This window comes from Pieris rapae, chromosome 4, assembly GCF_905147795.1.
Source record: "Pieris rapae chromosome 4, ilPieRapa1.1, whole genome shotgun sequence".
In the NCBI taxonomy this organism is placed as follows: domain Eukaryota; kingdom Metazoa; phylum Arthropoda; class Insecta; order Lepidoptera; family Pieridae; genus Pieris; species Pieris rapae.
In genome coordinates, this window is record NC_059512.1 from 7,693,900 (window position 1) to 7,707,921 (window position 14,022).

Sequence of the window (14,022 nt, forward strand, 5' to 3'; positions counted from 1 at the left end):
ATAATATTTAAATTCTAAATCTTCATTCTATGTTAACAAAAAGTTATCGCGATGTCATGGACACGCACAAATCAGCCGTTGACTGCTTTTAAAAGATAATATTTTTCAACGTAAGTTAAGTGATATTTATTAATTTAATACATGCCAATTTAGGAAATATTATTGTTTTATAATGGATTTAAGAAATAACAGAACGTTTACTTTTCTTTACATTTATTAGATAAAAAGACAGTTAAATTATTTTTATACCCAAGCACATATTCCTTTGACCCGTAACCTACAATTATGCTCGACGTAGAAACGTTCATATCTTATCAGACTAACAAAAGTGACATATTGTGCTTATCTGTGACAGTTCAGACTTTTTGTGAAGTTAAATAAAGGCCTATGGATGCTGAATGTATTATCAGCCGGAAGGCGCGCTCTTGACCCCAACCTGATAATGAAATATAAATAGTTTACAGATGTTATGTTTGTAGAATTGTATTTATGATTCACATGTTTTAAAGTAAAACTGATAGTTGGTTATTAATTTTAGTAAATACAAATAGTACGATTCTAATTTTGATAATCTTTTGTATTCCATTACAAAAGCGTATCTGATCACTTCCTTAGAAGATAAAATTGAATAGAATAACACACACATAAGAAATATCCAAGAATTAGGAATGAAATCAGCAATGGCAGGACAATTTGTATTCCCCAACATTGAAATAAATGTACGTAGTGGACGCATACAGCTTCATAATACAGCAGTCTATTGTATCTATGTATATAAAACATTCAGTACATTGTTAATATCTCAGGACAATATTGCATATTTTGTACACAAAACATTGGAAATATAACGTTAACTTCACGATTGCTTATCTTTCGTTATCTTCTAAAGATTTTCAAATCTGTAATATTTTGACACTTCAGTTTTTACAAGTTAAGTGGAGACGTTTGGTGCAGGAAGGTAAGAACGATGAATGCGATTTAATTGTGTAGAGAAATATTTCGTTAATAGTAAATTGTTTTAATTTAAAATCCTAAATAAAAACTTATTAACAACTGTATTATGAATATACGAACAATTCAAATCGAAATGTATTTTTAATTAATTTAAAATAAATTAAAACTAGTAATAGTATTTTCATTAGTATCTGAAAATTCAAAATAGACCAAGAAATTAGAAATGTTAAAAAGACTCGTCGACCCTGCCAGGATTCGAACCTGGAATCTTCTGATCCGTAGTCAGACGCGTTATCCGTTGCGCCACAGGGCCGATGCAGCTTTGTCTGAAAATGGGGGATAATATCTATATAAATCTCAAAACCAATTATTATACTACATACACGTATTAGTAAAAATATCTATATTTCAGATTTTACAAACTGGGCCGCGATGTGGTTATGACATTTCGTAAATTTTTTGTGTATAAGTGAATGAAATTATGCGCAGTAAATAATAATGATATGTATTATACATAACTACCGGTTCGCTTTCTGCACCGACTTTACCCACTAATAACAGCTATATAATAATCGTTGTTAGACTGTTTTAACCTTGTCGTAACCCTTGTAACGTTGCAGCAATAAAACATTTCACTAATTAATGCAAGAAGTGTGTCGTGTGGAGGTCACGTGTCCTCATTAGTTCGTTTTGAAGCCACGTGGCGCTTTTGTATGTACATTTATATGATTTCGTAACAAATATATACAGGTTCATTGTAGTGAGATGTTTTAATTCTGTATACGCAGTATTGGCTGTAAACCGTCTGATTCAATGGCAGTGATATAATAGGTATAGGGTATAATAGGTAAAAGAAGTTAATTGCTTACTTTGAAATAGTTTTGTTATTTGATATCGATGTGTTGCAAGAATATTATGCAGCTCGCAAACATTTATGTAAAATGTGACCTATTTTGTTGTTTTTCATTTTAAATTGTGGCAATACATTGATGATATAAGAAGTGTTTGTTTGGTTTGAAATAAAAAGAAGCTTGTTAATTTTTTAGACAGAGATTTTTATTAAAATATTTATAATTTATAGCAATCAACCATATACAATCTTTTAAACGAGTAGATACAACCAGATATATAAATACAAATTTATTTTTATGACGTATAAAATTATGATAATTTTCATATAATAAAATGTTATGTCTTAGTTTTATATTTATTTTTTGTGAAACAGTTATTACGAACTATAAATTAGTGTGACAAGGTTTCAACCTGTCGACACTACATTCCCCATTTCCCGTGTAAAAATACGTTCATGACATTTCTTATAGAAAATCATTCTGCTATTCTCGAAAATATTTTTTGTTTCATAGGCTTGTATTTAAGAATATATGTAAATAAAAAAATACATTAATAATAAAAAAACAAATGTTTAAACTCCAATAAAAGGTTAAGGGATAAAGAAACGTGGGTTGGCGCTAAATAAAAGAAGGGCGGCCATCTTGACTGCTCCGAATGAAAATCAAAAATAATCTAAAGAGTATATTAAGGCCTTATATTAGGGTAATTTTACCGTCTCTTATCTTTGTTTTAGTACAACTGTTACGCAAACTAGACCAGTAACAATACTAAACGAGTGTTAAATATAAATGTCGTCTCAAGCAAATTTTCGCAGACGAAAAATATAGTATATAAGAAGAAATAATTTAGAATACGATATATGTATGTATGACATTTATCAGCTTTGCTAAGACTGACATCCGTTTTATACCAACAACAACTCATATACTTCAATTTTGAATTTAATGAGGATGTGATCGAAATCATAGAGGAGGCAACTTTGGAGAGAAAATGTAGCTTTCATATGTTGAATGTTATTTTGTATATATTATTTATTACATCGACCGTTTAAATAATAAAAAAAAAAACAACTAAAACCGAGAGTATTCGGGACCTCAGTTGTATTCTTATGTGTCGAGAAAATGTGGACTAGTCTCCTAGTCTACACTTCCATCTCTTAAAGGGGATCCTTTGCTCTCTCTCACCTACTATAGACTAATGTGAGATACACTACACAACTAAACACTTGAAAATATTATTAATAAATAAAAATATTATGTTTCAGAGTGTTGAAAGGTATTGCGTCGATACTTCAAGAGCTTCTCGAAACCATATCAACACATTTGTTATATTTTACACTCATAAGTGTTTAAGATTTTTTGTTTGTAGAATTGGGTAGTATAGTGTGTGAAGTAAATTTGTATACATAATTATACGTTCATGACATTTCTTGTAGAAAATCCGCTATTTTCGAAAATATTTTAATAGGCAAGTAGATGATCAGGCAAATAAGGACCATTTAGGTCCTTATTATTCAATATTACGGCTGTTACAAGTTTACGGCTGTTAAAATTAATATGGCTGACCATTTCAATTAAAAATTCTTGTTTATATCCAGAAGTTTTCTAACGTTTCTTATTAATGAGAGAACAGTAAGGATCTATTCCGGTAGGAATGTATGATAAATCAAATACTTTGGTATTATGATATTTAGCAAAGCTTAGGTACGAAGTATAAACCAGAGTACGAGTTATATACAAATTATATGTACGCACCGTAATTATACAAAAGATTAAATAATATTTTACTGGTATGATATAGGAAAACATATAAGTTTATTTTGCAAGGGATTAAATTATTGAAATCGTTATAAAATAACCTAATGTAATGCGAAGTAGTATTTCTTGGAATTCTTTAAGAAAAGCATAAAAATATGTGTAAGCAAAGAAGTTTCTTAGGAAAATCATTTATAAATAATTTCTTATATTGATTGAAGCGTGAAGTCATTGCGTCGTTTCTGTCAAGCCGTCGAGGTGTGAAGTGCGTGGGTCGTGAGAATCTCAAATATTTAGATTTGGAGTTAACCACAATCGCCTTGTTCTACTAACTGCGAACTGATAGTCTGGTTCCGGTCCTGATAGCGAGCCTGCAATACGAAAAAATATTCCAAATTTGAAATTATTCTCTACTAAATTGTTTTACGCTGTGAAGTCGAGACAGTACATAAAACTGTATGACTAATTTAACAAAATTCGTATACATAAAATTTGACACATTGCGTATGTCACAATAAAAACTACTATAACGAACTGTTTTAATTCTTTTGTCAAGATGCAATGATTTCATCAATGCAATTTTGACTTTGCATTTTATAAGAATAAGACACGTACTCGGTCTAAAGTGATTGTAATGATATACAGTCCGTGTGCCATTATATGATATTACTTAGAAGTATGCATTGTGGCGCCGGAAAGTCGGCTCCTATGGAATTTGAGAATATTGGTAGAATGCGCATACATTGACAGTATATGACACGAGTACTTTTCTTGGAAATTCTATGTACCTATTGTTAGGAATGAAGAAACTTAAGCGTTACATAATTATTCTGTATAACAATTTTTAATTAAAAATGTATTAGTCATACAGGATCTGTAAAGTACTCATATATTTTAAAATAAACTTTAGCTAAATTATCTTGTCTCATATAACTATTTAGTAGTTTTTATTCGCTATTTAAATCATTAGGATATATATCGACAAAATATTAATAATAACAAATTTATTAATATTGTTTACTTATAATAATGACTTGTTTTTATCTGAATGCAACATAGCTATTTCCGTATTCTCGCCAAGTGTTTTGTGCCTGCCTTATTTTATGACTTGATAAATGTAAATACAGTTATTATAGTGACAACAGGTGCACGATAAATCTATGTACCTAATGACTAATCCTGAAATGAATCAAATTAATTAAAATGGTTGAGTAAAAGACTTTTTTATAAACATACAATATATGTATTTATATATTTGACTTATTACTAGGTAATTTATGTTAAGTCTCCATTTCCTGGAATGGAGAAGGAAAACATCGTGAGAAAACCGGCTTGCCTTAGTCGACGGCCTGTGTCAGGCACAGGAGACTGATAATTTACTTGCCTATTGAATTGGCAAATCATCATGAAAAAGATACAGAAATCTGAGGTTTAGGTCTAAAAAATATGTAGCGGCACTATTTTCTTTATTTTTACTAGGTAATTTATAAGATTTTTTTATAAAAGACGTTTTTTATAAAAATATTAGTTCGACGTACTTGCCGTTGTAATTCAAAATCATTGTAAAGCAATCAAAAAGCAAAACAAACATTTGTCTCTCTCGTAAAACCACCATTAAATTAATAGCTACTGCAGCTGAAAGCCAGCATTATTGGCAGGCAGTGGTACAGGAAGTTTCTCCTTTTGGAGGCCAAACACTTTCTGGGTTGCAGAATCAGCGCAGTGGGAGAATGAGTGTAAATTAAGAACGGTGGTAGAGAATATGTATCTGGCAAATGCGGTTTTCTTTGAATTATCAGATAATTCAACTGATATTTTGGATACAAAGACATCGATGAGGGAAATAATTCTTAATTCCGATAACGAATTGAGTCATATGCATACGCCCTATTAGCAATGAGAAAGCTATAGTCAATGACGTCAATGAGGCCAGTTGCGAGCAATAAGCGACTGGTGATTGTGCCATCATCCCTAATGCATGCACATGTCATTGCATCAGTTTTTCCGCCCTTACAATACTTTGAATACCAATTAAGATTGAACTGTTCCTCTGCTTTAATGCGCTTTTGTTAGAGGTCATGGTACAATGGTTGTTTATGTATTGTACATTGTGTAACGCCATATGGAGTATTAGCGGGACACTTGGGACGGGCTGCGGAAAGGATCGCCCCGAATGGGAACAACTGTTAGGTTTGTTAGAATGTTGATTGGTCGCTAGTATTTGCTGAGCGAATAATTTTGCCTAGGGTTTCTGAGTGTTATACTTTAGGCTGTCTGTTTGTAATTTGCAGAACGTCTAAGGCATTGATCAAGAAGTAGTAGATGATTATAGATTATAGTCAGCGGGTAGGATAAGTTTGCCTACCTAACTAAATCATGTGGATATAATCAAAAACCAATTTCAAAACGTCAGAAATGATCTTTAGTTTAGGTTACTTTAAATGTTTAAAATAGGCTTTAAATAACAATAAATAAGTCTGGTCTTCAGATTTCTGTATCTTTTTCATGATCATTTGTCATTGTAATAAGCGAGTTGGTGATCAGCCTACTGTGTCTGACATAGCCGTCAAATTTTTGGGTCTAAGGCAAGCCAGTTTCCTCACGATGTTTTCCTTTACCATTCGAGCAGTTGTTGTATGAGCACATAGACGCAAAGATTAACGAGATGAAAATGAATATGTTATACGACACTACAAACCAGGAAATAATATTAACATTATATTACATTGTTAAGTAAGTAAACTCCCGGAACTCTGTAACCGAGCCTCGGCGCCTCGCTAGCTTATTATTTTTCATTATGGTAAGTAAGGTACGGTTGTGGTTATGCGTCGTCTAGAAATTTTAATCTAAAATTATTCATTTGCCAGCGATCCACATTAAACATTGAAATGACCATACATGGCCATTTTACACACCATTGCCTTACCGGGTCACGGCGCCTAAAGAAACTGTTATTTTACTATAATACTGGTTAAATTTAAGATGTTTTCATAGGAGAATCGTAGAAAAACAATTGATATATAGTAGATATATGGTAGAAAAACATTTGCATTTAAGAATTAGGTTGATTTCACCAACCTTTTAAATAAATTTTAAGTTTCGTGTACTTTTTAGGTAGGGATAGCATGATCCCATTTATCCCTTTCTGAAGAAGGCGTTTTGGCTAAAACTCAACGATATCACTTGTTAAATCGTTTTTCCTTCAGTTTTTATATAAAAATGTATTTCTTCGTGGATGTTTGCCTAAAGTTCTTGCCACATTATCTTAATATATATATTTCTTGTGTGCGTGTGTATGTGACTGAACTCCTCCTAAACGACTGGACCGATTTAGACGAAATTTTTTGTGTGTGTTCAAGGGGATCTGGGAATGGTTTAATTTTGTCCGCTGGACAATGTTTTTTAAATTAATTTTCAATTTATTAGTTGTTGTTGATTTTGGAATGTTTTACATTGGATCCGACAGACGGCGCTACCATCGCAGTGTCAAATTTTAAATAATATTCGAATTTTAATTTTAGTCAGTCCCGAAATTTAAAAAAAGTTTTGTTATCATTGTGTTATATCGTGTGTGACCATGTGCTGGATCGTTAGATATTGTCATAACATTTGAATAATAATTTTCATCATGGCTCAAATGGCTTATTGTATCAAATGTAATAATTATATCAAAATGGCTTATTAAAAATTGAAATTTTGAAATTAAAGACGTGTAGACAGGACAACGTCTGTCGGATCCGCTAGTATATTATATTTTGTTTTTGTTGTAAAAATATATCAATTCTCCGAGCGTTGGCAAGCTTTTATAAATACATCTTACATAGAAACGGTAGCAATTATACTTTGCCCAAGGGAACGGCTCAACTTCTTAAGATGTCTCATCAAATTTCCCCATACATTCATAACGTCAACGTAATCAAGTGCTGCACTTGTTCGAGGGGGCCGAATATATTCATTTCGTCCGCAATATTTGTATATTAGAGGTCTCGCCTCGCTACGCTCCCTAGCTACACCCTCACTTGACTCTAGGGATCCAAGTACTACTACGAATAACTCGCCTCATCAGCATTTAGTTTTTAACGACAATCATGATTTTTAAGTTTTTGCTATATTGAATACAATGTTTGTAATGTGGGAGTTTTAGTCATTTAATTATAATGAAGAAGATTATAATATGTTTTGCAGCAAAACTAAAGTATTTCTAGACTTAAATCCTGATATAGTATGGATTTTGTTTAACTCATACTCACGTACTCATATTAAATAATATGACTTTTGTATGTTAAAAAAAACTAACAATTTCTTACAATACACAAACATTAAAGCATACAGCAAAACCTATCGACGGACAATTAAAAACGTGTGGTTAATGTATGGAGTTAATTTTAAATAATTAATTTTCATCATTGAGTCTTCAAACTTAAAACAGGAATTGTCAACACGAACCCAATTAACAAAAAGAAATTCAAAAAACAAAGATAAGAATGACACTAACCAAATTCGATACCAAATAGTAGGGGACAAATCCAAAAGAAAGGGCTAGAGTAATGAAACCTTAAATCCCTGGTACGGACTCGTAATCCCATGACGAAAAGTTATTTTGTCCAAACTGCCAGTTGGTTGGAGATAATGTGGTTTACTGTTTCATTTCGTGCAAATTGTGTCTACATATTAAATTGCGTTTGTTAAAAATAAACAAATGTTAATAATATTGTATTTTATTTGTTATTTATGTCATACATAATTCACAATATAAGGAAACATTTTAAGCAATTCTTATAAACAAATATCGAATCACATGTTTACCAAAATTATTATTGTCGTGTTTATAATATGTAACTTGTGTACTGGTTCCTCGCATGGGCTACCCTGAGCGGCAATAAATTTTTAGAGTTAATCGCGAACAGACAGATTGATAGGCCCGCCGAAGGACGTGTTTTTTATAATATAAAATTTTGAGATAATATGTTGACGATGACTTTGTAGGTATTGCTTTTCTCTTGATGATGAACTTATCATTTGTGTTACTCAAGGATAAGGCAGCGTTTGTTTCTCTTCATTTTTCTGGTTATAGTCTATGACACTCATAAATGACGTCAAAATAAAAAATGCCAGCCAGCTCAGTATCCAGCGATAATCCCCTACAACTTCACACTCTTTACCTCATTATAACAGTAGTATAAATTGTCAAATTAAATTCATTCCACAAATTTGGTTTTAATAAAATCAAACATGTTAAAGAATTAAAAACAATTCTTAAGTCATATATTCAGTTATGATTCCATTTATAATAATCTAATTTATTATATGATTTTTAATGCATTTATTCGAACAGAGTAAACGAAGCAGGAAGATTAAAAAAATAGTTATAAAATTTCCACACAATTCGCCACCCGCAACAATATTGTCCTAAGAATGTAAAATTGTATATAACAGTTTTGCAACTTTCTACATGCCGTGAGCGATATCTTGGGTCGCCGCTAAGTCGTTAATTTGAGACTATGGTCCAAGGGCCGTGGGCGACGCACGTGCAGACCTAATGAGACTGGGCCCGGCGGACAGACATCTTCCGATCAATGAGTGGGACGCTTGTTAGTTTTATTACGTTCTATAGAGTGCGAAGTTTTAATTAAATTTAAGATTTTAAGCTCTATGCCTCAGATATCTGTATCATTTCTCAATTGAATAGGCAAGTAGGTGAACAGCCTCCTCTGCCTGATACACGCCGTCGACTTTTTGTGTCGGACGTTTAAGTTGAAGCGAATTTTTAATTCGCACATAGAAAGAAAGTTCATAGCTGGGGACCGAACCTACGACCTCAGATTGACGCCGCACAACAAACACAACACCAATGGGCCAACACTGCAAAGTTTTTATTGGGGTATAATAAAACATTTTCCAAACATATAGGCATGATTATTGTAAAAAAAAACTGAAACCAGGATGTATTTTCGGTTTTACACGATGTTTTCGATGTTCTCAAACAATTCGTTATTGGTTCGTTTGCTTATATTGATAACGCAAATCGTAATACAATATAAACAAAGATGTAAATAAAGATTTTAGCTCTGGTATTGTCTGATATGCCAGCATTACACATTATGAAGGATAATGTTATCGGAAATAAACGCGTATATTTATCACAATTGGGTAAAATGTGTAAATATAATAAAAACGAATTGTTTTTATTTCAGACCTAGTTAAGTAATTTCATGTTTTATTTGTATAATTTAAATAAAAGTTGTTGACCTTTAAGACAACATAGAACTGTTCAAGAACACTAGAGCGCACTCTAGTTTATTTTGTATATATATTGTATAAAATATTCGTGCAAATATTTCAAAGAAACACGTAAACCTTTCAAGATTTATAACACCGCGCTTTTATCGAGCTTGTTTTGTATGCTTGTGTTGAAATTTTTGTATGCTACATTCTTAAGTTTAAATTGTAACAGATATTTTGTTAAATAAAATTATTGTGTGCAAAAGAGTTCGCAGTCGGTAGGATTCGAACCTACGCTCCCAGAGGGAATCTGATTTCTAGTCAGACGCCTTAACCGCTCGGCCACGACTGCTATGAAGAGATGTTTGAAATTATTAATTTAATAGTACATGTAACATATTGAATACCATAACAAATTACTATCAGTTTATCTAACTACACTACGACTGGTTAAACAATCATTTTAGTTGAATAACTAGTACTATAGTAACTGTAAGAACTGGTATCGTAAGTTGCCATTATTATACTATACGTATTATACGAAATATAATAAATAAATAGTAGACCTTATTTTATTCTGTCAGCACAATAATTTTATTTTTTAATTTATTATTAATTAACACACATTTTATATATTTAAACTAAAAGTACAGAAAACACCTAAAAACCTATAAGGTTTTAAACCTTGGTGACTGAAAGGCTAAACTACAGTATCAATTTAATTCCTTTTAAACAAAATGGCCGTTTTTATGTAACATCTACCTTAAATTAAAGTAAAATAAGCGAAGTTATAAAGGTGTTTTATTCATTTTAGAAACCATCGGCTACACGTTTGTGGTGCGTAATAAATTCGATTTCATTTTTTTTCTTTAACTTGACTTATGTTTAGCATTGCTCGTTTTACCGTCGACATAGTATGTGTCATGTCAAATTGGCTATTTACATTGATTTGTGTTGCCATGTGTAAATAAACGTTGTTAATTACATCGTACACGCATCTCGGCTTGCGCAGAACTCGACTTATTTGCGACATGCGTTGCAATTGAAGAAGATAAATTGCTAATCTGATTAAAAACATATGTTTTTTATGAAGCTTATAGGGAGATAAGCCCCAAATATGTATTAGATAAGACTTTTGTACTATTTGATGCCCTGTTTCCGTTTTTAAAAGTGTTTGGTAAATTCAGTTAGGCCAATCTATGATCTATCGATAAAATAAATCTTTAGCAGATACGCATAGACTTTTCTTATCCACAGTTTTATATAACCACTGTTCATAAAAAATCAGTTTTATTAAAACAGTACTCAAATGTCGCTTTTCGTATAATTTTTTTGAAGCTGTAATTAAAAGAGACAGACGATTTACCTATTAAAAAGTGCATTTAGAAATATTATTCTTTTAGGAATAGAGGTAGAGAAGTATTTTCTAAGACAACATCAAGCTTAGGTACAGGTATCCTATTAATTACACTGCAAATCCAGGAAACCGAACAGGAAAAATAACTTGAAGGTACATAAAGGTATAAATTACAGACTTATCTATATAAGGAAAACAGAACCTGTTTTACTAATGGCGAACTAAAAATAGTTGCATACAATGATTTCTATATCTACCAGTATGACACTTATAAAATATTTAAAATTGGAATATAAATAATATTAGAAAGTAGCCTAAACTTTTAGTGTTTATATACTATATTATTATTATATATTTCATATGTTGGTAATATATATATTATAATAATATATATATTACCAACATATATATTATAATAATATATATTATTACAATATATATATTATAATAATATATATATTACCAACATATGAAATATTATTATATGTTACTCATTAGAGAGAGTTCGCTTTTCCTAAATAAAACTATTTCTCCAAATATTCAAAATTCGAGTGTACTCCGCCCTCAAAGGCCGGCAACGCACCCACTAAAAATAGGTATTTATGGGCTGCGATGACTGCCTTTTTTGAACCCCTATAAGAGCCTTAAATATTAAATAATTTGTTTTTTAATTTTCTGATTTCTCAAACAGTCCTCAGAATTCCGAATTTATTATTACATTTCAGTATTCATAACTCTATATTCGTTAATATATTCTTTTTTCTTTTGACTACTAAAGAAAACAGTTGCATTTGTTAGCATAGGTATTTATTTTACAATGGCCGAGGTGACTAGGGCATCACTTCCGTTACACAACTACGTGTTTGTTACTTATTTAAGTCTAGAATCACGATATCTATATTGATGCAACCAAAGTCATACGATGCTACATAGACCACGTCATATGTCTACTACAAATGTGACAAGATGTTAATATTATTACGCACTAGATGACCCGTTGAACTTCGTATCACCTATACATATTTGTCTTAAAACAGTACTAAATTCTTAAAACAGACCAAAGATCTTTGACCTCTTACTTTTAAGGAACCCTGATGCAGGTATATTTTTACTTAAAAGTGTTCCCGAATCTTACACATTATAATTAAATTGATGTCTAATGAATAAACGCATTTTTCTATCTACATTTTTCACGGCAAACACATTTCAATATTTTTACGATTGTGAGTAAAGAAAAATATGTATAGATGCATGCATCAAGAATCAGTAAAAATTTCATACTAGATTGTAACAAATTGTTGGTTTAAAAAAAAAAGCTTAGTAAAGTATAATTCCTTTTATTAGCACTGTATCTGTAAAGTACTGTCTTTCGAGACGCAGAGATCCATAAATTTAGAAAACCCTATAGGCTGAGCGGAGCTGGAGCGATCGAGTAAAGGCTCTTACAGGTCTTATCCAGGCGCAACGGCTTGCCAAATATAGGGGAGAGTAGAGGAAGCTGAGAGCTGCCCCTAACACGACCTTTAAAAATGAAGAAGATCTGGGTTTGTCGTTATAAATAGCATTAGCAGGAAATTTCCCTTCATATCGACTATCTATCACATCCAAGTTGATGAGCTGAATAATATTAGTAGTAAAAAAATCTAAACATGCGGTCGAATTAAAAAGGTTTAGCGTCTTATTACGGAAGTGTTATATGACATAATGTGTTATGGCTACGACTGCGACCAATTACAATGGTAATACAACACAAAACAGTGTATTGAAGCTTGTTACATTATCGTTGTAATAAGAACGTACGCAAAGTCGTTGATGACAAACTCTTAAGTGATATAATACATGTTTTTGAATATTTTATAAGTAAAGTTGTACTTAGATCTAGACTTAGCATCCTTAAACATAACTTAATTTATTTATTATCACATTAATTAAGCAACGTAAAACCAACTTTCTTTTAATCTAAAACTAAAACCCTTTAATAATATAATAAGTAGAATATCTTAATATATATATTTCTTGTGTGCGTGTGTATGTGACTGAACTCCTCCTAAGCGACTGGACCGATTTAGACGAAATTTTTTGTGTGTGTTCAAGGGGATCTGGGAATGGTTTAGATTCACAATTTTGTCCGCTGGACAATGTTTTTTTTATTAATTTTCAATTTATTAGTTGTTGTTGATTTTGGAATGTTTTACATTGGATCCGACAGACGGCGCTACCATCGCAGTGTCAAATTTTAAATAATATTCGAATTTTAATTTTAGTCTGTCCCGAAATTTAAAAAAAGTTTTGTTATCATTGTGTTAAATCGTGTGTGACCATGTGCTGGATCGTTAGATATTGTCATAACATTTGAATAATAATTTTCATCAACATGGCTTATTAAAAATTGAAATTTTGAAATTAAAGACGTGTAGACAGGACAACGTCTGTCGGATCCGCTAGTATTATTATAAGGAGTTTCTTTAAGCAAGGTTCCGAAGATACTGGCAGCGTTCCGCCTTTGACTAGCTAGACTAATTCTTTGCCCGAAATAGCTGCCAGCTATTAGGTCTCCTGTAATGTTGTCTAGCCTTTTAGCTTTTTCTTTAAAAAACCTTATAGCGCTAGGACTCCTCGGTTGAAGGGTCTTGACACCGAATGGCACAAATTCATATTCGGAGCATAGTAATTCTTGAAAATTTTGTATGACATAATTATGTTTCTGTGACTGTTTTGGGTTTAGGAATAAACAAGGAAACATTCTCACCACTCTCATCTCTTGAAATTTAAAAAGGTGGCTCTTGTGAACAAAAGTGGTTGTGAATGTTCATGATTTTTTATTAGCGACAAGTGGGAAAATAAATAAAATTATTACCTATGGAAACAAGTATTAAAATATTT

At 31.6% G+C, this 14,022-nt stretch overlaps 2 non-coding genes across 2 annotated transcripts; both read right to left on the minus strand.

The window, feature by feature from the left end:
* Positions 1-1,194: 1,194 nt before the first annotated feature.
* On the minus strand, positions 1,195-1,267 carry Trnar-acg. Its single transcript has one exon. It is a non-coding gene; the product is annotated as a tRNA-Arg (tRNA).
* Positions 1,268-10,052: 8,785 nt separating this feature from the next.
* Trnas-aga lies at positions 10,053-10,134 on the minus strand. Its single transcript has one exon. It is a non-coding gene; the product is annotated as a tRNA-Ser (tRNA).
* Positions 10,135-14,022: the final 3,888 nt, after the last annotated feature.